This window comes from Phalacrocorax aristotelis, chromosome 18 (assembly GCF_949628215.1).
Source record: "Phalacrocorax aristotelis chromosome 18, bGulAri2.1, whole genome shotgun sequence".
NCBI classification, from domain to species: Eukaryota; Metazoa; Chordata; class Aves; order Suliformes; family Phalacrocoracidae; genus Phalacrocorax; species Phalacrocorax aristotelis.
Window position 1 is genome coordinate 1,515,915 of NC_134293.1, and position 23,220 is coordinate 1,539,134.

Sequence of the window (23,220 nt, forward strand, 5' to 3'; positions counted from 1 at the left end):
CCCCCCATCCTCTGGCCATAAACCGGATACAGTTCGGCCAAGGGCAGACAGCCTGAAACGCGCCCATTTGGTCAGGCCCGTTGCACAACAGTTAGCGCAAGCAGACACCTACCACCTCCTGGGATTATCGCCCGTAGCTGAGCTGCTCCCGGCGAGTAGGGCAGCTCTTCTCAGCCTCGCCCCCCGCTGGGCTGCCCCCAACCCACCTTCCTCTGCCCCACCTGCCCCCAACCCACCTTCTTCTGCTCCCAACCCACCTTCCTCTGCCCCACCTGCCCCCAACCCACCTTCTTCTGCCCCCAACCCACCTTCCTCTGCCCTGCCTGCCCCCAACCCACCTTCCTCTGTCCCCAACCCACCTTCCTCTGCCCCGCCTGCCCCCAACCCACCTTCCTCTGCCCCAACTCTCCTTCCTCTGCCCCGCCTGCCCCCAACCCACCTTCTTCTGTCCCCAACCCTCCTTCCTCTGCCCTCAACCCACCCTCCTCTGCCCCCAACCCTCCTTCCCTGTCCCGCCTGCCCCAACCCACCTTCTTCTGCCCCAACTCTCCTTCCTCTGCCCCGCCTGCCCCCAACCCTCCTTCCTCTGCCCTCAACCCACCCTCCTCTGCCCCCAACCCCCCTTCCTGGGCCCCGCCTGCCCCAACCCACCTTCCTCTGCCCCACCTGCTCCTAGGCCTCTTCCCTGCCCTCATTCCTCATCTCCCCAGGCACGTCCAGGCCCCGCCAGCCACATCCCCAGGCCCTCCTTCCCTGCGCTCCTCTCCAGAGCCCCCAGCCAACCTTCTCCCCGCCTTTCCTCAGTTTCCCCACTCCCCTTCAAGCCCCCCATCCCAACAGCCCCGCTGAGCTCTGACAGCCTCAGCAGCACCCCCCCCCCCATCTTCTCCCTCAGCCCCCCCGCCCCAGCGTCCCCCGGGTCCCCACACGGGGCTCCCACAAACCCTCCTCCCCCCCGCCTCTAAACACCTCACTCCCTCCAGCGCCCCCCTCGATCCCGCCTCTCCCTCAGCGCCCCTCAGCTCCAACCGCCCCCCCTCAACCCGCCGCCCCCTCCCCACACGGCCCCCGCCGCCCCCGGCCCCGCCCCGCTCCCCCCCCCGCCGCCCCCCGCCCCTCCCGCCGTGCTGCCGGGGGAGGGGGGGGGGGGGAGAGGGCGGCGAAGTCTCGCGAGAGGGGCGGGCGGGGGCCGCTGGCTGCGGGCAGCGCGGAGCGGCGGCGACGGAGCAGCCGGAGCCCGGGCGGCGCTGAGGGGAGGCGGCGGGCGGGCAGGCAGGCAGGCAGGCAGGCAGGCAGCCATCCCGGCCCGGTCGAGAGACCCGCTCCGCCGCGGCAGGCACGGCCGGCGCCGCCCGCCCTCCCGCACGCCGTGCCCCCGCGGCGCAGCGAGGCCTGGCCGCGGCTCGGAGAGCGGGGCCCAGGCGGCGGCGGCGGCCGTGGTGGTGGTGGCGGCGGCGGCTGGGCGCTCCGCCGCGCCTGCCCTGCCATCTTAGGTGCCGTGCCCCGCCGCCTTTGTGCCCGCCGCGCCCGGGCACCCGCGGGGGCCGGGCCCGACGCCCCTCCGGGGGCGCCTCCCCCCGCGGGGCCGCCGCCCCTTGCCCCGCTCCTCCTCCTCCTCCTCCTTCTCCTCCTCCTCCTCCTCCGCGGGGGGCCGACCGGCGCTCCCAGCCCGGCTGCGGCGGAGGGTAAGGCGGGCATCGCGGCGGGGGGCTCGGCCGGGGCGGGTCGGCGGCGGGGGCGCCCCCGGGAGGGCTGAGGGAGGAGGAGGAGGATGGATTGGCGGGGGGGGGCCCGGTGGGGCCGGCGCCTCCCCCGCCGCGCTCTGCGGCAGTGCCGCAGGACTCGGGGCTGCCGCCTCGGCCCCGGCGGCGGGCGCCGAGCACCGCCGGGGGAGCGGGAGGCGAAATGGCGCTTCCCTCGGAGGGGCGGCCGCCGGCGCCGGGCTCTTCCCGCGGCCGCCGCTGTCAGGGGCCGCCGGGGCCGGGTCGCGCCGCCCGGCCCTGCCCTGCGCTCGGGGCCCTTTTTGTCTGCGCGGCTCCGGTGGGCTTCGTCCGCCGAGCCCGGGGGGCCGGGGGTCCCTCAGGGACCGGCGCCCATTCCTGCCTCTTTCTCCTTTCCCTTTTTTTTCCTCCCTCCCCCCCCCCCCCCCCGTTTTTTTTCCTCCCTTCCCTACCCCTCGCTCCTCCCCAAGCGGTGAGTTTTCAGTGTAAATACCATTTTATTCGGTGCTGGGATGGGATTTGGATGAAAGTGACCTATTTTAAAGACCTTTTATTGCTTCCCCCTCAGCAATGCATGTGGCGGCCGATTCCGTTAGCCAAATAGCGTTTCCCAACCATTTTAATTTGTTAGATTAAACCATCCTTACAGAGGCTAGATTTCCGTAACCTGTGTGCGGGTATGTCTTTAGAAATATCGTTCAGCCTGCTTTGCTGCAAGCATCTTTGGGGCGTTAGAGTTCACCTTTGTCGCTGTGAAAGCAGAAATAAATATAAAGGCGATACCTGGGCGCCCGTAACGTGCAGTTGTACCATTGTGTTGGGCGCGGTGCGAGAAATGGGGGGGGGGGGGGGAGAGAGCCAGGAATTAAAATGGTTGTTGTCAAATGTAGATCTTTACACGTCTTAGGGGAAAAAAAATGACAGAACGGTGATTAGCCTTGAGGACTTGCATTTATTTTCTTAGGAGAACGTTTCGTGTTTATCGTGCTTGCCTCTGCTGCTTATCATGGTATGGAGTATTTCATTAGGTGGCATTTTAGTGGCCGAGCTGGTTAAATAGCAGTTGCATTAACTAGTTGAACAAATTGCGTCCTTCACCTTTGACTATTGCATTTTGAGAGCCCTTACAGGAGTGTGTCCATGCATGCCAAGGACGGATTAATAAGATGTTACCTAAAGGTTTGGATGTTATTGATCCCTTACTATTAATGCTATTTATAGTGCGTTTGACATGGCTCTTGTTTTATGTATTTGGGTAAAGGTTATCAGTTGGAATGCTTCAAATGAAATGTTCCCAAAATACCACCCCTAATGTGTTTTTTAAATATAAATATATAGTTGAACTGTATAGTTTAGATCTTCAGTGTCTGAAAAATAGCTTCAGTAGCACATCATAATAGTAAAAACACAGTGGAAAACTGTGATATATTGGGACACTAGGGAAGGTTTGTTTTCACGTTTCAGGATTACAGAATAACAACTTCTGTTGCAGTAAATATGATTTTAGATACATTTTTCCCGAAGCTGCTTTGAGCCTACATTTGCCTTGCCTTTGTGCCTGTTCATAGTGAGCGTGTCATAGTTTTTGCTACTTGTGTCCAAGGGCAAACCTAATCAACTGATTGGTTTGAGCCTTCATCTTAGATTCTCCACAACATTGGCCTAGTTCTGACTGGTATGTTTGCCGTTTTTAGGACTCTTCCTTTTATCTCTATACTCAAATACATTGATACACTTGAACCTTAATTTGTCCTTTGAACTTGAGAGAATGCTTTTCTCCTCTGTTAAGAATGTCTCACCGAAGGGAAAGTGGTTCTGGTAGAACAGCTCAAATTAAATTTAATCCTGTTGAAAAACAGTTGCCTGAAGTAAAAACTCCTTGGATAGTTTGATATTTTTTTCTTTTTAACTAGGCTGAAATTAAGTGCTGCATGGAGAGGACCAGATGTTGGTGTTAAAATTATGCACAGATAAGGTGACCTGGGCCTCAAGTTAGACTATTGGAAAAAGTTATCTATCACATGTCCTTCTGTTAAATTCTGGTGTAAGCTAAGCTTGAGAATTTTAAATGTTTACTTCCATCTAAATAACATTTCAATCTGCACAGCTTTCATCTTTGCCTATCCGTTATAATGCGTCAGGTCTTTCTTGTAGGATAACATATTTTTAATGAGTTGTAAGACGGCCTAAGTTTTTATGCTTGCTGAGATACATTAGGAGAGAAGCGCATATCACACTAATAATTACATCTTCAGATGTATCCTAGTAGTGGATTTCCTGTAACGAGGATGTTTCGTAGAGAACAATAGATATGGCAACGAATTCAGAGATTTGTTTTAAAGATGTTGTAGGTTGCTGACTCTGCAGTAGTGATTCCCACTGTGACCCAACCGTTGCAACAGGAACATTGGGTGGTTTCCAGGTACTTCGTTTTCAGGTGCGAATTCTCTTTCTAGCAAAGACAGACTGGATGGACTGCTGATGTTTTCTCTTCTGCAACTACTCTGATTCCTCTGCAAGGATATACTTCTGATCTCGCTGAATAGAGACTACAGCCATTTGCAAAATATGCCTCGAATAGTTTATTTGATGGTATGGATGTTTCGTCTAATAAGAAAATGTTTAGGGTTGATCTGGCTCTCTTTGTAATCCAGAAGTGGTGAGGAAGCTGTGATAAATACCACTTGTCTTATTCCATTCTCAGGGTATTTTGGAGACCACTGGCATAATCACTAAGATCCTGTCTTAGAAGCATGTTCTGTTGTGTTTCTGTTCATATTAAAATCACATAAACAACATATTATTATGTTGAAGTGCACACTGAAACTATAAAAATCTTTGGTACCACCAGTGGTGACCCGGGCTCTTGTCATCTGGATGGCAAAGGTTATGGGCGGCCATTGCATTTTTCCTGTTCAAGTATGTTATGTAGTGTGAAGGCTTTTCATGTTATTTCCTTGTGTGAACCTGGGCAAAGGGAAGAGCTTAACTTCAACTCTGGGCTAGAATCGCCCATTAGAAAGTTATCCTGGGTCTGGCAGCAGGGTTTCGGATACAGGTAACACAGGTATCCTTCCTCCGTTAACCGTCTTTGAGACAAGCTTGCCTATAGCAGTGCAGAGAAGGATGATTTGATACCTTCTGAGTCTGATGGCTCTCCTTGCTTTTATAACTCTTGAACATGTCTTACTCTTCTCCACAAACTGCTCATTCTTGACCGACATGATGAGGATGACCCCCTGGTCCGTGTGGTCTTGCGCTCGCTGGTGAGTTCCTGTTACGCTAGAGCTGGATTTAGGTGCGTGGTCCTGTCCTCCACCTGCTTTTCCATGTATGTCATTCCATTGGCGCTGGTCTTTGATCCTGCGCTGAGCCACACCAGCAGAAAGCTAACCTAAGGAAAAATGCAGAGTTTTGTGCAAGCCTGGTGATCTGAAATGGCTCCGTGCACAGTTAGGGGATGCTGGAGACAGCCCAAGGGGCTGGGCTGCACCACGACAGCCAGCGGTTAGGTTGGTTTATGCTGCCGTGGAACCAAAGAGAAATGTTTGGAGACCGAGGTGGTTGGTGGCACTTTTCCCTAAACTTGTAGTAGTTAAGTTTCAGGATTCTTTTGTTTTCATTGTTCTTTAACATGCTGAGGAATTGTTCGTCATACATTGATTTCTGCGTGGAGAAAAAACTGGAAAAAATCCAATGGATAAAGGGTCAGAAAACCACTAATCCCCTCATGTGAAGTTCCAGAGGGAGCTCAGCTGTGCAGAGCTGTGAAGCAGAGCCCTTCCTGTGCGAACAGAACTTGAAATACAAAAACATTAAATCAGAGGTGAAGTGCAAAGCGTCTGAGGGGAAAAAAGTGTGCACAAAACAGAAGGAAAGGATGGAGGGCTGTTTAAAAGCACAGTTGGCTTTTAGACACCGTATTCCCTCCTCCTTGTCTAAGTGCTCATTTACAGTACAAAACATGGAGGAAGGAATACTTTCTGAAGGCCTTTAGAAACACAATGGACATTAGGCAGCACAATGGGTGCTCCAAACATGGTTTCTTAAAGCAGTTTTTAAACAAATACTTGGTGGTCACTGGAATTACAGTATTTTTCTAATTACCAAAGGGAAGCCATTGACAACTTCTAATACTTGGTCAGAAATTCGTGCGTTCTTACTCTTGGCAATTTTTTTTTTTTTAACATCCTACTAAACCTTGGTTTCTTTGCCAGAAGAAAAGGCAAGGTAGCCACTGTAAACACAGCATGGAATTGCCAAAGCAGCAATAAGTTTCGCCTAAACAGAAGAGCTTCTCCAGTTTCACTGGATCTTGCTGAGGCCAGATATACACAGTTAGTTACACGCCTCCATTGTAGCTCAGAGATGAGGTTTTTCCTTCTCTTAGGGCTATGGTGAGGACGGCCCAACAGACGTTCTGAGTTATGGTGATGATGGCTTCTTCATGCGAGCGGACAGTAGCTAATAGTTTTGCCTGTTGTATTGCTTGGCTAGAAACAGTTTTGATTTTTCTCTAGGGGTCAGGATGGGGTGACAGCATGAGACTCACATATTGAGTATTGTCCTTAGAATGGAAAAGGCTAGAAATGTTTTGTTTTAGAGAAAACTTAGATCTTGAGGAAAGGAGTAAAAATCACAGAACTCTACAGCTGGCAGGCTCTGCAGTTTTCTGTGCCTGTGATCTTCCACTGACCCTTATTACACTCCTGGCTACAGCCATGCAAATATTTTCTTTAGAGTGAGATGTAATTTTATAAAAACAGTTTTCTCCTACGCTCATCAAGTGTAGCATGTTTACAGGGCAGCCTTCTATCAGAATGTGGGTGAGTGGTGCCTGTGAATTTAGTTGGAAGCTTTTGCTGCATGGCAGTGATGTCAAGCCATATTTGAAAAGTAAACTTTGATGTATAATGTTAATCTCGGAGATAGAATATAGAATATCCTGAGCTGGAAGGGACCCACAAGGATCATCGAGTTCAACTCGATGATGTTGCTTATAAGATTGCTTATAGCTTTCAAACCGAAAGCCAATATGCATTATACCTGAATTCTTCAAATCTGAATAAAGTGGCTTTCAGCCTTTCACTTAGTTCAGCTAAACTTCAAAACTGCTTTTTCCTCCCTTTAGCCTGCTGCCATTCACTGAGCATCAGTAGGCACAGTTTTTGAGGGGTCAGGTCCTTCAGGATCAGTCCCTCTCTTTGCATGGCTGGTTTCAGCTTCAGTTCCTTCTGCTCTGGCTGATTTCTAACCTGTGGAAAGCTTTGGGATCCAGCAGCATGGGAAAGTGGAATATGCAAATACAAGTATGTTGAAAGGCTAGGGAAGGTTTCTTTTAACAGCTTTTGGCTTGTTCCCCGTCCATGTGTTCGGTCTGCTTTCCGAGCATCCAGCAATCCTTCCTTTTCCCTGACATACCGCTACTCAAAGGCAATAACGGACCCGTGAGCCTGTTCCCTGAGAACGGTTGCATTGGGATTTCTTGGAAAGAATCGCATGTGGTATTGCACATGTTTGTTATTTTTGCCTTCCTTCCCCCTTCTTAACATGCAATTCCTATTTCCCGCCTCAGTCCCCTTTTAATTGGTGACTGTCACTCCCTCCCCCAGCCGAGGAGATGAGAGGAGAGGTTATTTTTGCTAACGCTGTTTCTCAAATAGGCCACGGGTATACAGTAAGTAGTGCAGTAATTTTCTCCCTGGGAAACCATCAGTTATTAGGATTTCTCAAGCTGCGTCCCGGTGGCAGTGCAACATGTTTCTTCTTTAGTTCTGGCTTGCAGTTGTCACTAGCAGTAGCTCCTCCCAGTTCCCACTTCCTTGTAACCCAATCTGAATAAAGATCATGGGATTTGAATGTGCCTTGCTTTCCTGCTGTTGCTCTCGATGTTTGGGTTGTCTCTGTGTCCTTTGTAAACCGTATGCTGTGGTCTTCGCTTTTTGGCTTTGCCTGTTCCAAAGAGCAGTTGACAGTTGTTAAAATCAGTTCTGGGCCAGCCATGATTCGATGCGATTAAACTCTGTTAAATATGTTCCAGAACTGTTTCTTGGCCTAGATAGCAAACTAGTTAAACCCTGGGTTTGAAATCTATTTATGTATGATTTGGCCCTGCGCCCCTAGGTAAGCTGTCTACCTCTTCAAGGGTCAAACAGAGCCCAGGATCTCTGCACAGCACAGGATCTTCTGCCTTTAAATCCACCGCCCTCATGTCAAAGTCTTGCCTTGAGAATTATGTACCGGACTAACTGTAGTAATGTGGTTTCACCACCTGTAAAGACTAACTGTGTTGCAGCGGTGATTTTCCCTGGCATCAGCTGAACTGGTACAAACCCCACTTTATACTTGCTCGGTATGTCCTAGTATGCAGGCAGGCTCCTAGTTTGAGGTTTTTGTGAAGGTTTGCAACTTTAATTAAAAAAGAGGGTAACCTAGGCCTTGACAAAATTTCATGCAGGCTTCTAGAAGTGCATATCAAAGTTGGGAAGGAAATAATGGTACGTTTCAGAGGCAGTGCCTTACTAAGAATGCCAAGCTCCGTTTTTATTATAGGTTAATTGCCATGTAGGCAAACCCTGAACTCTTACCTGCGTTTTTGGCTTAATTTTTCTTCTTCCCTTTCCACACAAAACCCCCTCTAACCCGTGCTTTGAAGTATTTAAAACTAGGTTAGTCTCTGGCTGGAGGTGTGTGGTAGAACCTCCTGTTAATTCTTGCTGGGACCTGCCCGTTTTGCAGCAAGAATGCAGGCGAACCCATCTGAATGCTGATCATCTGTCCTTTGTGGAGGGTGGAAGATTATTTTTCCTTCATTTGACACAATGCATGGGCAAAGGAATCCTAGAGCGTCTCCATTCCAAAAGCCGTGCTGGGTTCCCAGCGCCCTGCAAGCCGGAGGAGGTGGGGAAGGAGGGCTACCTGAGGATGCCCAGTCTGAGCTTAGTTGTTTGCATGACAATCGCTGGAGATATTTCCCTCTCCCGCTATCAGAAGATGTTGCTGTGAGCTGCCAGCTCAGTTGTTCTTACCAGATCAGCCTACGCAGCAGTCCTGAACTGACCAGAGTCTTTAGTTTCACTCCTGCTGACTGGGAAGGCAGAGCACTGGGTCCCACACACTAAGATAACCCATACTTACGAAGAGGTCGTGATGGGTGCTTTTTATGCAAAATAAAATGTTGCAGAAGAAGCAAGTCCTCATCCTCGCCATTGGTTTTGATTTCATTTCAGTCCTGATGCAATGAATTTATTTGTGAAAACAAGACCAGGCAAAAGATTTGCTCCTGATTTGACAATAACCGGCAGAGCGCTTTGGATACTGGACTAACATGAAAATGGTGGTTTACTTATGAAGAACGTTCACTAGCTCATAACTATCTGGGAAAACATAAAAAGCGTTTAAAGAATTATTTGCTACTTTATTGGAAAAGATTTGACATGCATTCTTTGATGCGCACTGTTTTTTAAAATACTTTGGAAAAGTCCCTACATTTTCCAAAATTTTTTAATGGTAGGTGCTTTTTCTTAAATAGCCCCTGTCTCTTGAAAATAATAATTCACACATTTTAAGTATCTTGTATTTTCCTCCGCTGCAGGGATTGGAAATTGTGGGCGACCGCGCAGGCGGGCCATCACATGGGGGGCTCGAGTCTCTCCACGGTGGCTGGTCCAGCACCAGGGTGCATGATCCCCATTTGAATAGTCTTCCCATTGCACTCTCCAGTATTGAAAATGAAATACTGTAGTGACTATAAATTGGTATAATCCCTATGCTTTTGTAGGTATTACAAATATGTTTAAATAGAAATAGCTATAATTGAGATTAATATGACGGGAAATGAAATATTAATACACAAATAGAATTTTAAGTAAGCTACAACACAGAAAAATTACCTTACGTATGTGATGTTTTTATACTTTTCTCTGAGTTGGCAGGATAATAATAGTAATTCCTGGTTCTTAATTTCATCCATAAATCTCAAGGTATTTTAAACGAAGGATGAATGCATATTTATTTTCCGCATTGACAAGGCGGGGATCCTGAAGTGCAGGTAGCGCAGGCAGTGCTCTGCCCAGCGTAGCTGGCGACGGAGCAGAAGGTTTTGCCTCCTTGGCCTCCAGTTGCCGCCCGACCAGCAGGACTCCAGCACCTCCTGGGCCGCGAAGTAGAAGCAGAGGTGTTGGAGATGCTGCACTGCCCGTGGGGTGTGGTGGAGGAGCTCGGGCCTCAGAGTTCAGCAGCCCCACCGCCCCAGATCTCTTCCTGAGAGCCTGGCTGGCCTAATAGCGCACGGACGGCTCCTCGGATGAGCGCTATGCAGATTTTTCTTGCCAAAACGGCGATTTAATGCTGTTCATGAATGAGCTGGCTAAATCTCGAAATTCGTGATACGACATGTGACTATGATGCGACTCGTTGCCTGATTTTTATTTCTTCTTTAAATAAATCTGAAAGGGGCCTTTAGTGCATTATAGATCAGTCCTTGAACCTGATGAACAGCCAACTAAGTATTTTCATTGTGGGAGTCGGTCACATCCAGGGATAACTGGGGACCACTCTCCGAAGTAAAAATATTCTTGTGCATATATAATGTCCAGCCAATCCCCAAGTCTTGCAAACTTTATGGGGCTCTGTGGAAGCAGAGTGCATCCTTTTATCCTGTTTGTGCAGTCTCTACTACAGCGCAATCTCGCATCTTCCTAAGGGCCTAGTTATTGTGTAACGCAAATGCATGCTGCTGTTTTCTGTAAAAAGCTGAAAGCGTTCTCACCTGATGCACTAGGAAGAGGAGCTTCGAGTCCCTGGAAGTCAGGAATCTGGAAGCGTTGCTGAGCGAGCTGTTGCCAGCTTGTCACAAGTAACTTTCATCTGTTCTAGATTCTGCTTTAACTCTCTCTGCAGAGGGGCTTGCCGTGCTGGCGTTCATTTAAAGCACATCTGCGCGGTAAAATTGCTGGGCCTTGCTTAGAAATAAGAAAACTAAGGATTTTGTTGCTTCAGTCCTGCTATTTTTAAACTAGAATAACCAAAAAAGCATAAAAACTTTGAAATTTGAGTTCCAGTGTGGAAGTGCTCAATATTTTGGGACCTTGGTTTTCTGAGGGGTTTTTGTTCTATGTTGCCACAGCCATGGAGTATGAAATTCAGCAAGTTTTCTCCAGGATCTGCTTTCGGCTTTGGAACCGATGCTACCTGTGCTGGTTTGAAATAGTTCGTACCTGTTTATCATGCGCGTTGCAAAATCTACCTCCCTATTTACATAGGTGTTGGGGAACAGGGATGATACGGACTAGCATGAGTGCTACGGAGCGGCCTGAGTGGAAGGAGAGTATGGTGTGAGTTATGATCCTACTTGTCTGCTTATTTTCTGGTTTGGAGGCACGAGCACCTGCTGATTTAGGGGTTTTCTATATGTGATTTCATGCCTGTGATTAACATTTCTAAGGACATGACACATACAATCTCACCACTAAAATAGGTTCTGTAAATAGGTAAACAGAAAATTACAGAGGTGGTCATTGTCCGTCTGTCCTGACTAGTCTCCAGCGGTAACCCGGCAGGACTCGGCACGCTTCGTTGGGCCCATATGATACTACAGATCTCGGACTTCAAACTTAAGAGTGAAATTCCTTCTCTGAGTGGAGTTACCACCTCCTTTTGATGCTTCCTTAATGGCAGTTGCTGGTCTCATTTTCTTTCTTTTTAATCCCCGGGGCAGGAGATGGAGATACTTAGATAGCGTATTCCAGCGCCATACCATTTTACTGTTTAAAGTCGTAAAGTCAAACTCTGTAGAAAACTTCAGCTGCTTCACAGAGATCCGTAATTGCGTTTTATCTGAAATCAACCATTAGTTATGCCAGGATTTCTCAAGGTAGATGATGAATACTAATAACAGGACTTGTAAGATCTGGGGAGGTGCAAGAGATCCTGCACGATGGCATCTTCTAGCAATGTTTTTCTGGACAAAATCCGAGAACGATAGATACCTGGTTAGCCGATGCTGTTGTTGGAGCGTTGTCCCTAAGGTAATAGCGAGGCTATGTTTGTTTTGCTGATTTGAGAAATGATTAGTATTCTGTCTGAATGGAGCAGGCTGCTAATACTGATTGCCATCTCCACCTTATGCACAAGCTAATCTCCTTAATTTCATATTTAATTACCAAAAAATCACAGCGAAGAGTTATGAAATGATTTGTCACCGTTGTGCTGTTCAGTAGCTATCAGTGGAGCCATGTGACCGCTGGGTATTTAATATCTTCCTCTTCTATAATTCTCTTTTTTTTTCTTTGCTGTTTTTTGCTGTTGCTGTTTAAAATTAAGTCATAAATTGTTAGGATCAAGGAAGGTGGTCACGTTCCATCTAGTTTAGTGATTTGCCTGTCCAAGAAGCATCTTGGAGATTTGTTTCTAAGATCTTTACAGATATTTCTCACTTAAAGCCTTTTATTTCTTAGCTTGCCAGCCATGTCAATCCGTTGAGTTCAGGTATTACATGAAGGATAAACCTCCTTGTGACGTGGAGCAGTCAGTGCACGTGTTAGAGCATGGGCCTCTCCTGAGGTTTAATAAATACAGACAAGGTCTTGAATGCCTCTCCACTGCAAGAGGTGTGTTTTTTCCCTCTGCAGGCGCTACCTTCTGCATGCATACGCATCTAGCAATTCCTCCGTCTCTGGTGGAGCATGTGTACTTGCTCTGCAGGAAAGATGCTTCTTAGAACGCTTACCTCACAGGGAAGGAATAATTTTGTAGAGCCTTTAAGTAAGAGCAGTTTCCAATTTACAGCCACTTAAACGTGCCATGCTTTGCTTTGTTTCATCGTGGTGAAAGCCACTTGCCTGTTAACTCAAACAATAATACAACAGGCATGAACAAGCATAAAACAATGTAGTGTTCAAGGTATCTTTATAGGTGAACAGTAACGAAACACCTTTTAACTCGGTTCTGCCTGGCGTGGAAGGCATCAGGGCTGTCGCCTTCCCCCATTTTGACGGGCTGCTCCCGGGGGCCAGGGGTCTGAAGGGAAAACTATTTTACCCCTGGACACGTCGAGTTTTGAGTTGTCCAAAATGCAGAGCCGTCGTTCGGAGCTCTTGTTTGCGGGAGAGCTGCTTCCCTCCTGTTTGGGTTTTGCTTTTTTTTTTGTGGGTGTGATGTCATCATTCTGCGAGGTCTGCGCCGCCGCGTCCTCCAGGAAAACAAAACGGGGGGACGAGACCTGAATGTCAAATGCAAAAAACAAGCGGATCTGATTCTTCTCCTCCTCCCTCCCCCTTTTTTTCTTTGAAAGGAGCTTTCAAGCTGACTTTTTACAACAGAAATTAGCTTAATAGAAAAAAGAGAGCGAGAGAAGCACAGTTATTTCCTTTCAGTTCTTACTATCAAGTTCTCAAAAATAACTCCCTCCTGCCTTGTATGCTGGAGGATGTGATGTGTATTATGTGCCAGATGCAATTATTTGGGCATTTTATAAACACCTAAGTCCTCCCTGCTTCAGGGATCTTTTTTCTTTTAATGTAACCTTTCTCTGCTTTTTACTGTTTTGGGGGTATTTAAGTAAGCACGGCGCAGGGACTTCTTGTCACACTCCAGTTGCTTTCTACCAGAGAACTGTCCCAAACGCTCCAAACGTTTGTATAAATATCATGGTAGTACTAAGGGCAGCTTTCCACCAAGATTGCTGCTGGGCTCTGGCCAGGGTCAGGGGAGCAGCCAAAACCAACTGCAGGACTGATATAACCAGGCTGGTTTTTTGTTCAAGCCTGTGAAATTTAATATAAGAGTGTATCCGAGTTCTTCCGTCTTTATGGGAGCCCTTTTGTGGCCTAGCAACAACTGGCTTTCATGCAGCTTATTAGCTATACCAAGTAATACGGCTCATGGAAAGATGGACAGGTCTGTTCTTTTTCAGGCTAGAGCTTTAGATATTTCCTCACGCAAGATGACTTTGCAGAATAATCTGTGGAGAGGCTTTTTTAGGTATTTGGAGGCCATAAACTCTGAGCGTTGGTCGTGAGAGGATAGGCTGGTGGTCTCCGAGATGCTGTCCAGATGCAGTGGCAACTTCTGGGCAGCGAACAACACTGGAGCTGGTATTCTTTGCCCCGTTGTGTTCAGGAACGGTAATTACTTCTTGGTTGCTCTTTATAGCTTGCTTCCAAAAAGTAAATACTCTTTTCTGGCATGGTGTGTTGAGTTCTCAGTAGCTCCCTGTCCAGCTGGGCTGCATGGGTGATCTGCATGCACGATGAGGGAGCAGTCCTTGCTTTTCGCTGGTTGTTAGGGGTGTATCTGCCCAAGGTATCAGGAAGTTGTCCTACTTTTCCAGCTCAAAAATCCCAAGATCCCTGGGATTTGTAAAATGGACACCTGACTTCCCCTTTGTTTATTAGCCAACAGGAGCAGTCAGCAAATAGATCTTCTTTTAATAAAGGAAATGTTGCTTGAAACTTTACTGGTTTTTTTCTTATTTGTTTGCTCCTACTGACAAACAAAAGGCATAATCCATTATTCCAAACTGCTGAAAAAGAGGCTTTGAATTGCCAGGTACGGAATTATGCTGCTTGTTCACTTACCAGTAGGAAATGGCATGTGAGATGTTTCAGAACCTACAAAGGAGAAAGTTCTTTGTACGTGTGAATTTAGTATTCACAAAAGGTGTCAGATTGACAGCCCTGGAGATTGTGGAGATTGGAATTTTATTTATCCCTAGAGTAAGTGCAGTGCAGACTGCAGTAGTGCAAAAATTTCGTATATTATTCTGCTGTTAAACCCTGCTAGTGCCCCTGGCAGGCAGCCTCTAGGGGCCAAGAGCTCCTATTTTCTCTGCGCCCCTTCAAACAGTTGGCTGCCAAAAGGATGTGAGGGTGGGTTTTTTGCGTGTGGTGCGGGTGCCTGTCTCCTGAAATCTAAACAGATGTGAAAGGAATTTGATTACCTCTAAACAGCCATTGGAGCAGAGGCAGCCTTCAGCCCCCATCTTCTCTGGTTGTGTGTGGGCTGGTACTGTCGGGTCAAAAGATGCTAGTGGTTGTAGTTCTGCTGTTCACTGACTTAGCCGTTCTTCTGCAAAGGTTTAACGCTCTGTCTTGTGATAAATGTAAATTATATTGAGATAGAAGATTATAAAATCAGATAAATAATGCTGCTCCTTATTTTAATAGGCTGGGCACTGGGCAAAACTTGAAAAAGAAACGCAGACCCTATGTATTTAATGGTTGGTGTCAGAACCGGGACGGCAGACCTTTCTGTTCCTGCTGTGACCTTGTGTGGTTTTGGACAGGTCACCTCTTAGTTGCATAGTTTACATGTTTGTAAGGTAAGAATGTTTACTGCAACTCTAAGCACTCAAGCAAATATTGGGTGCTATTTAAGCCTTTGTAGTGAAAGTGTAGGTCAGATGAGTGAGTTTTGGCAATTAAATATGCCCTCTTAGGAGAAAGTAGTGAAAATAGGAAAAAAAAAAAAAAAAAGGAGCTGGAGCAATCTTTAGTCCCTAGAGCTATGCTCTTCCCGTACTTTTACAGAGTCAGCATAAGACCTGAGCTCGAGCAGATCAAGAGAGGTTATCTTCCCCCTCTACTCCACCCCAGTGAGGCCACAGCTGCAGGGCTGCGGCCAGTTCTGGGCCCCCCAGTTCAAGAAGGACAGGGAACTGCTGGAGCAAGGCCAGCGCAGAGCTGCCAAGGGGATCAGGGGCTGGAGCATCTCCCTGGTGAGGAAAGGCTGGGACACCTGGGTCTGTTCAGCCTGGAGAAGAGAAGGCTAAGGGGGGATCTTATAAATGCTTATAAATATCTAAAGGGTGGATGTCAGGATGATAGGGCTAGGCTCTCTTCAATAGTGTCCAATGCCAGGCCAAGGGGTGATGGGCACAAGTTGGAACACGGGAAGTTCCCCCTGAACATGAGGAGAAACCCCTTCCCTGTGCGGGTGCCAGAGCAGCGGCACAGGCTGCCCAGAGAGGCTGTGGGGTCCCTTCCCTGGAGACATTCGCCCCCCGCCTGGACGCAGCCCTGTGCCCCTGCTCTGGGGGTGCCTGCTCAAGCAGGGGGTGGGACAGGGTGAGCTCCAGAGGGCCCTTCCAACCCCCGCCATTCTGGGATTATGTGAGTCTGAGACAAGCCAAAGGAGCTGTGAATGGAGACGTCACAGGTGCGGCCTTTGCCTTCCTGTTGAGTTGACACAGTCGGCCGATGTTAGTCATGCAAAGCTGTCCTCCTCGCTCTGCAGGCTGTGAAACTATCGGCCGTGATCTGCTTTCTTCAATCAATGTGGACAGTATCACAGCCTGATAATATTTCAGCTTCAGAGTGAATGGTCTTTATTTCTGATAGATGATTTTATTTTACTTAATACCAACAATTAAATGCCATCAACCCCAGTGCAAACCATCGCTTCTGTCCCAAAAGGAAAAAAAAGAGCTTTGTCAAAGCTTCTGCTGTTCACCAGGACAAAACTTCTAATACAGTTTCTTGGTATGATAAAATCTAAACGTGCATAGGTATCACTAATGAAGCTGAATTTTAGGTAACAACTGGTTGTCTTCTCATGTGCTCTTTTACTTCTTAAATTCCATGAGTTTTCTTAAAATTTAGGTGAAAAATGCTGCAAATTTTTCTACCTTGGAAGAAGGGCTAGTTCACTGCAGCTGTAGCTCTGTATAAGGCAGATTCTTAAACACTGTAAGGAAGAGGACCATTTTAAGGGACAGATACAGTGACAATATTGAAACTCTAATGCAGCCAACTTCTCTTATTTTGTGTAGAAATGTTTGATAAATTATCCAGGGAAATAGGAGGGTCTCTGGGAGGCATCATGTAAAAAAAAGTGTAGTATTTTGTGTGAGTTGTCCATTTGCTAAAATGAAAATGGAGAAAGAATACCAAGCCCTGTTTCAGGGTGGGGGAGCGTGGGAGGAACTGAGGCCAAAACAAACCAGCAGGTGATTTATATTAGAAAATTTCCAATGTCTGCCTGGCAGGGCCTGTCCCAGGGCCTGTCCCACTGCTCTCCCAGGACTGTCCTTGTCCTGTGCTGCTTTATCATAGAGTCACAGAATGGTTTGGGCTGGAAGGGACCTTTGGAGCCCACCCAGCCCAGCCCCCCCGCAGTGAGCGGGGACATCCCCAACTAGACCAGGTTGCTCAGAGCCCCGTCCAGCCTGACCTTGGATGTTTCCAGGGATGGGGCATCGACCACCTCTCTGGGCAACCTGGGCTGGGGTTTTACTACCCTCAGTGTAAAAAATTTCTTCCTTACATCCAGTCTAAATCCATCCTCGTTTAGTTTAAAACCATCCCCCCTTGGCCTGTCACAACAGGCCTTGCTAAAGAGGTTGCCCTCATGCTTCCTATAGTCCCCCTTTACTGGAATGCCGCAGTAAGGTCTCCCCGCAGCCTTCTCTTATATCCTCTCTTATATCCCGGTAGAGCCAGACCCCTGTTGCATATTTGCAGACAGTCTTAAGGAAGCCCTTCAGACCGTACAGCTTAACCCCGCTCCAGCTCTGCCATGTGGTTACAGCTCTGGGTAGCAGCCTTTGTCACCTCCAATCCCATCCTTCGTTAGGCGGTATGATTGTGTGTCTCTGAGAAGCGTGGTTTTAGCTTTGACCAAATCACTGTTTGCCTTCAGATCAGAGGCTCCTCGCACCAGCCGTGTCCCGCAAGGCGCAGGGTGCTGGGCTGGTGGAGACAAAGGCCTTCGAGCGCAATCCCTGCCAGCAGTGAATCCTTAAGTATGAGACTGTTTTAACTGGCTTTTTCTTTGCGATGCTCTTCACTACGTCTCTCAAAGATCAGGTCAGTCCTGGAGAAGTCACCCGGTGGCAGCTCCCTGCCTCACTCACCACATGCAAAAGCTGAGGCCGGAGTCCTTGAAACAGGCAGGACAACCTTGTTTTCAGAAAGCCCAAGTGTGAGAGCAGGTTCCACCGTATCTCAATTAACCTTTTATTTAAAGGCACAGAAAATAGTTTGGTTCATCGACTGAAGCAATCAAATTATTGTTCACCTCAACTAAAGGGTAGGAGCGGAAATGGTTGCTGATTATTTCTTTTTCATTCATTTGCTTTTGTGAATGATTGCTGAGAACAGCTGGATTAAGCGGCTTTGTGTGCGCGCACACAAAGAACCCCTGAAATATAAAGGTGTTTGGATCTGTGCTGTTGGAATAGACCGATTTCTGATTACAGTTTTCTGTCAGATTTAAGATGGATGTGTTCCTGCTTGAGCTGAAATTGCCTTTTCAGCCTTAAAATACTTCAACACTTACTAGGTACGTTTAAGCGACTTAAGCGCTTCCCTCCTCTCTTCAGGCCAGAAGAAAGCGCTGTATTTCTTGCCTGGGAGCTGAAGAGTTGGTGTACAAGAGAAAAAAATTTTTAAATACTCCCAGTAAGAGTCAACCTAGGTAGGATGGACCTTGGGCATTAAAACCTGCTCTGTGGGCCTTGTTTCTGAATGGTTGTTCCAAGTATTTGCTTCAGGTGCAGATGCTGACCTACCTCTTTCATCCCTTGCATTCAGGACAATTACTAATACTGCCAAAACCAGAACAGAGCCAGATCTTTTTTTTTTTAAAGCAGGTTTTTGGAGAGAAGATGTAGTCATTTACCTCCTGTGTGTGCACAAGGATGTATCGACTTAACCTGTCTTTCTAGTGGGGAGGCAGTCAAGCAACAGGATATCTAAGTCTGATTTGGTGGACTTTTTAGCAAACCTCCTGTAAGGAGAGATCTGCTGAAGGTACTGGCTGTGCCACTGCAGTGGATGCCACGCTTCACTTCTGTAGTGCTTGCAGGTGCTGGTGTTCAGAGAAAGCGCAGCACTGAGCATTCCATGCGTGTGTCCTCCTTCTAGCGATATATATATATAAAATAATTATATAGGCAGGTAAACATAAAAGTTAGTTTATTTCATGTAAGTTCCATCAAGACAGAGACTCTTTGTTTTGCAGAACACCTCCTGAACAGGGGCTTATTCCTTAGTGGGCCCCACTCTCACAGTGCAGTGTGCAGGGGTGATAGGAGGGTGAACCAGCACCACGCGTTGCTTAGGCATTTTGCAGCTCCTGGTGCTGAGCAGGCAGTTTTATCCTCCCTGAGCAGCTGAAGATGCTCCAGCCCTGGGCTACGGGAGATCAGAAGGACTTCTCCCTGCAAGAGAGGCTCCTCTTGTTTCCAGTTCCTAGACTGTCGGGAATCTCTGTCCTGTGTTCAGTGAATCATTCCTGGAGAGCGCCCAGGCAGTGTGGAGGAGGAAAATGCCTGGTGTGAATGCAGGAGGTATAAAAGTCAGATGAGAGAGGAGAGGTAAGAATACGTCAGGACAGAAGTGTAGGGAAACTGGGGCTGCAGAGGGATGGGAGAGGAAGGAGCTACAGCTGGTGGAGAAACGGAGCTGGAGGTTTGCAGGAGGGATGACTTGGGAGCTGGGGTGGTGGGGAGGGAGGCATCAAGCAAAGACGGGTTGGCAAGGGAGATGGCAGTCTGAATTCTGACACCTTCTCGTTTCGGAGTGCCTGCCTTTGTAACCTTAATAATTTTGTTCTAATACGCTAGATACAAAAATTACATTATACGTTCTGAGGAATTTGGTTACTATGGCAATGGGTATATAAGTACATAAGAGATAAGATGTCAGCAAACGGAACAGCTGTAATGTAGCACACAATCCTATGACTGCTTGAATTTAGGAAGCAGGCTGTTGCAAACTTCTGCTTCAATTTCATCTCGCTGCCGGGACGTCTGTTCCTGTGTGAAAGTGACATCAGAGCTTCTACGATAAAGCTTTTTGTGTTTATGGAATTTCAGCAGATGTGCCCAGAATTCCTGGGTAAACAGAACATGTGCCACCCTTCCCTGCCAGGTCGGAGAGGTGTCTGTGGTCCCTCTGGAAGCGCAGGACCGGTGCTGAGCAGCTGGATCACTCGTGCTCACAAGCCCGCGGGACGGGAGCGGGCGGCTGCTGCCTGCGCCCTGCCCTGGCGCCCTCCTTCCCCTGGCTCGGAGGCCGGGGCTGGCCGTGGGTGGGCAGCTCGTTCCCGCAGTTGTACGACCAGTTTCCCCCTCCTCACTGCTCGTGCCCTGACTAGATGGATTTTGGGCTGATACCTAGTTTTAAGCTTTAAGCTTTAAGTTTTAAGCTTTGCCAGAAGCCGTTGCTTTCATTACAGCAGCTTGGTCACTGCGTGGTCTTGCTCGGCCGTGGCAGTCGGGGAAGGTGATGGGGAGTAAGAGCCTCCCGGGGGGTGTCTGGAGGAAATGTGTGGCAGCTGTTGGCACAGGAACGGAGGCGATAGTCCCTTCTCGTCCCATCTGCAGCAGGGTTGTTTTGTACGCCTGCCCGTACCTTCTGAGGTAAAAACTATTCATGCGGCGTTCCTCGTGCTTGGGGATGGAAGGGTTGTGAGGAGTGGCCACCCTTGCCACGAGGGGGTTGCTGGGGAGCTGGTGGAGCAGGGCAGTGGCTGGGGCGGAGGAGCGCGGCAAGTGCAGCTCATCTCACGTAGGTGGGTGTCAGTGCAGCGTAGGGCACAGCTCCCTGTTGGGAATTTCTCAGTGCGCTGTAATGGTTAAGGGACTGGCTACGGGAAGGGGGGTTAGTCCTATGGAGAAGAACGAAGCGTGGGCTAGAGGGAAACTGCTAGTAGTTTTCAAGGACCACTCTTCAGACAGATTTTAAATGGTGTTTGGGTCTTGATGTACACGTGAAAGGGCTGCGTTAACAAAATTGGTTGGGGCAAAGTTGGGGGCCCTCGTCAGTCCAGAAGGCTGGAGTCTGGCTCGGCAAGACTGAATGAGCTGGAGGATTTGGAACAGAGACATAAATGGATGGTACAAAGTGTATTGTCATGTAGTGACAAAAAATACATCGTAACATACACAAAAATGTTTATAAGAATAAATGTATATAATATATAAAAATGGGGTTTATTGGTTAGAAGTGGGAAGATGTGAGAGACTTGACTGTATCCATTGATAACATGGTGATTTTAAAACTTCAAGGCTACGTGGTTGGGAAACACACAGACGTGGAGAATTCTGGTCAGGGATTATTTAAAAAAAAAAAAAAAGCCTTAGTTTGGGACAGATGTGAGGAAGGGCTGTTATGATGGTCTGGGAAGTGAATTCTCCCTCCTGTGTCGTAAAGGGAGGCAAAATTGGCTTGCCTTTTTCAGCTAACAGGCTAAGGGGACAGGTATTATATCTCTGTACTTGTGCTTATTCCTCAATATTGAAAAGGGAAGAAACTGTTTAGGCTTTGAAGGGCAGTAAAGACAAAAGAGTAAATCAGAGTAAACTGACAAATAATAAATACAAACTGTGAATCAGTCTTAATCAGTTCTTAATCTTAAATTGGTTCCTAATGAAAATAGAAGTGGAGTTCAGGAGCAGCCTTGTCATCAGCATAGTGACTTTGAGAAGTTCTCAGGAGTTGGTTATCATTTGATGATTGGATTCTGTTATATGGTTCCTTAAAATAGCAGGAACAGGACTTCATTGGACCTTCAGTCCTACGATCTTAACTATCGAACTGAGATATTTCTGTGTCTGAACCACTGCTACCTAAATTGTTTTGTATATTAGTTGAAATGAGTGTTTTCCCCATGAAAGCAGATAAAACTCATACAATTAAAAGGGTACGCTTGTTGTCTTAGTACCCACTGAAAACTTTTTTGTTTTAAGTGGAAGGCATAAAGAGAAGGAATCTAGACTTCGCAAAACTCACTGGAGAAGCAGTTCTTCAAGTAGGTAAAATAGCAAAAAAGAAGTGTTTTTTGATTTGTTATTGTTTGCTTTTGGTTGTTTGGCTCATCCCATTGGTGTGTGAGGTTTAAAAAATTGTTCTGCTCAGTCATGGGGAAACAGGAAAAATAAATACTCAACCTGAGCTGGAGTAAACTGGACAAATTGCCATGACTGGGAAATACAGCAGGAAAGGAGGTGCTCGTGGGCTCTAGAAATAATTGCTCAGTGAAGATACTCCGTTTATGGGTACAGATGACTGCTAAATCTCTTCTACCAGATTATAGAAGGTTTATACTCCTTTGATGCTGAAACACATTTGAACCCCTTTTTGAACCTGCTTTAAGTTACAAACTGACGTAAGCAGCCATATAACCGTGCCATGCTGCTAATGCCTCTCTCCGTGTGCTCCGTCAGGTTGGGCGCTCCTTCATAAAGAACCAAATAGTCTTTCACTGCTAATCTGTTCCTCAGCAGCTCTTCTGCATTTGCCTGGTGATGGAGGTCCATCACATACATGCCCCTTACTAGAACCTAGCAAGGTACTTTCTCATTATTTCTGTGCAGTCCTTCAGTACACATTTTTTTTTCTGTTTATGATAATAGTAGTATATTTTATAAATTGTGTTAAACAAAATTGACCTTTTTCATAACCAAGTGTGTTTTGACAATGCTTGTTTGTCCCTAGAAGAACAGCAACAGGAAAATTGTCATCCAGAATCAAATACACCGCCGGTCTGGTCCCACCTTCTGGTTCTGGCAGTGGTAACGACTGGATGCTTCAGAAGAGGCACTGGGAGCTTTCAGAAATACCTCCCCTGACCTGTCTGTGGATGTTCTTACTCGTGCAAATGTCTAGTTTAAAAAGCAATGTTTACATCTCTCAGGCTCAGTACCTTGCAGTAATTTCTGCAGGTTAATTTTGCTCTTTATAGCTGGATTGGTTGAATTCCTTCACTCTGTTATAGATCTGCTGCTCTTACATTTTGTGGACTCTCCCCTTGTGCTTGAAGCCTGAGCACTTGACGTGGCCACCTTATGTATGATCTTTAACTCTTACACCTTTTGTCTTCGAGCTTAGTTTGTCATCTTGGGCATTTACATCTTCCTATTTCTGAGGCCTTCTTGGTACAGTACTTTCATTTTATTGCTAGACGTGAGTGAAGAATAATAGCTGGGACCATAGTGGCTCATGGCAGACACTTCCTTAATGTATTGTCAGAAGTTCTCTATTATTTTCATAATTGATTCTTCATGTTGGGTTTCTTTTTTTTAAAGTTTGACATTGTCTTTGCATAATTGCGCAATTATTTTCACTGAGCTGTCTGCACAAGGCTCAGCTCCTGAGTTACGTTTAGTTTAAGAGTAGGCATGTGCTTGATGGTTCTTACCTTTTTGACCTTTCATTCCCTGCCTTATTGCTCATTCATGTTGTTTTTTTAAGGTTTCTGTGTACTTTCTGGTACTGTCAAGTGCCCTAAATAAAACTTGTCATGTTCCTTTCCCTCCCATTCCAGATCTTAAATGCAACTATTATGCAGGATCTGCACAGTATCTGTGGTCACTCTGGTTGCAAAGGCCTTTTCCCTTGCTCAAAATATGTAATTATATATTTGACCTTTTTTTCAGAGTTTTCTATCAGTTCAGAGGTGATGATTCTGTTCTCCACCTATGACTAAATAATACCCCAAATAATTTTGTATCCAAGGCCTTGCCCACTTCTTTTTGAATATCCTTTTGAGTCGT

At 47.1% G+C, this 23,220-nt stretch overlaps 1 protein-coding gene across 1 annotated transcript in view; it reads left to right on the top strand.

The window, feature by feature from the left end:
• Positions 1-1,181: 1,181 nt before the first annotated feature.
• Positions 1,182-23,220, top strand: part of TAOK1 (TAO kinase 1) — a 69,554-nt gene continuing 47,515 nt past the window's right edge. Inside the window, exon 1 of the mRNA XM_075113121.1 lies at positions 1,182-1,685. The gene's annotated coding sequence lies outside the window, so the exon portion shown is untranslated. The remainder of the gene's footprint in view (positions 1,686-23,220) is intronic.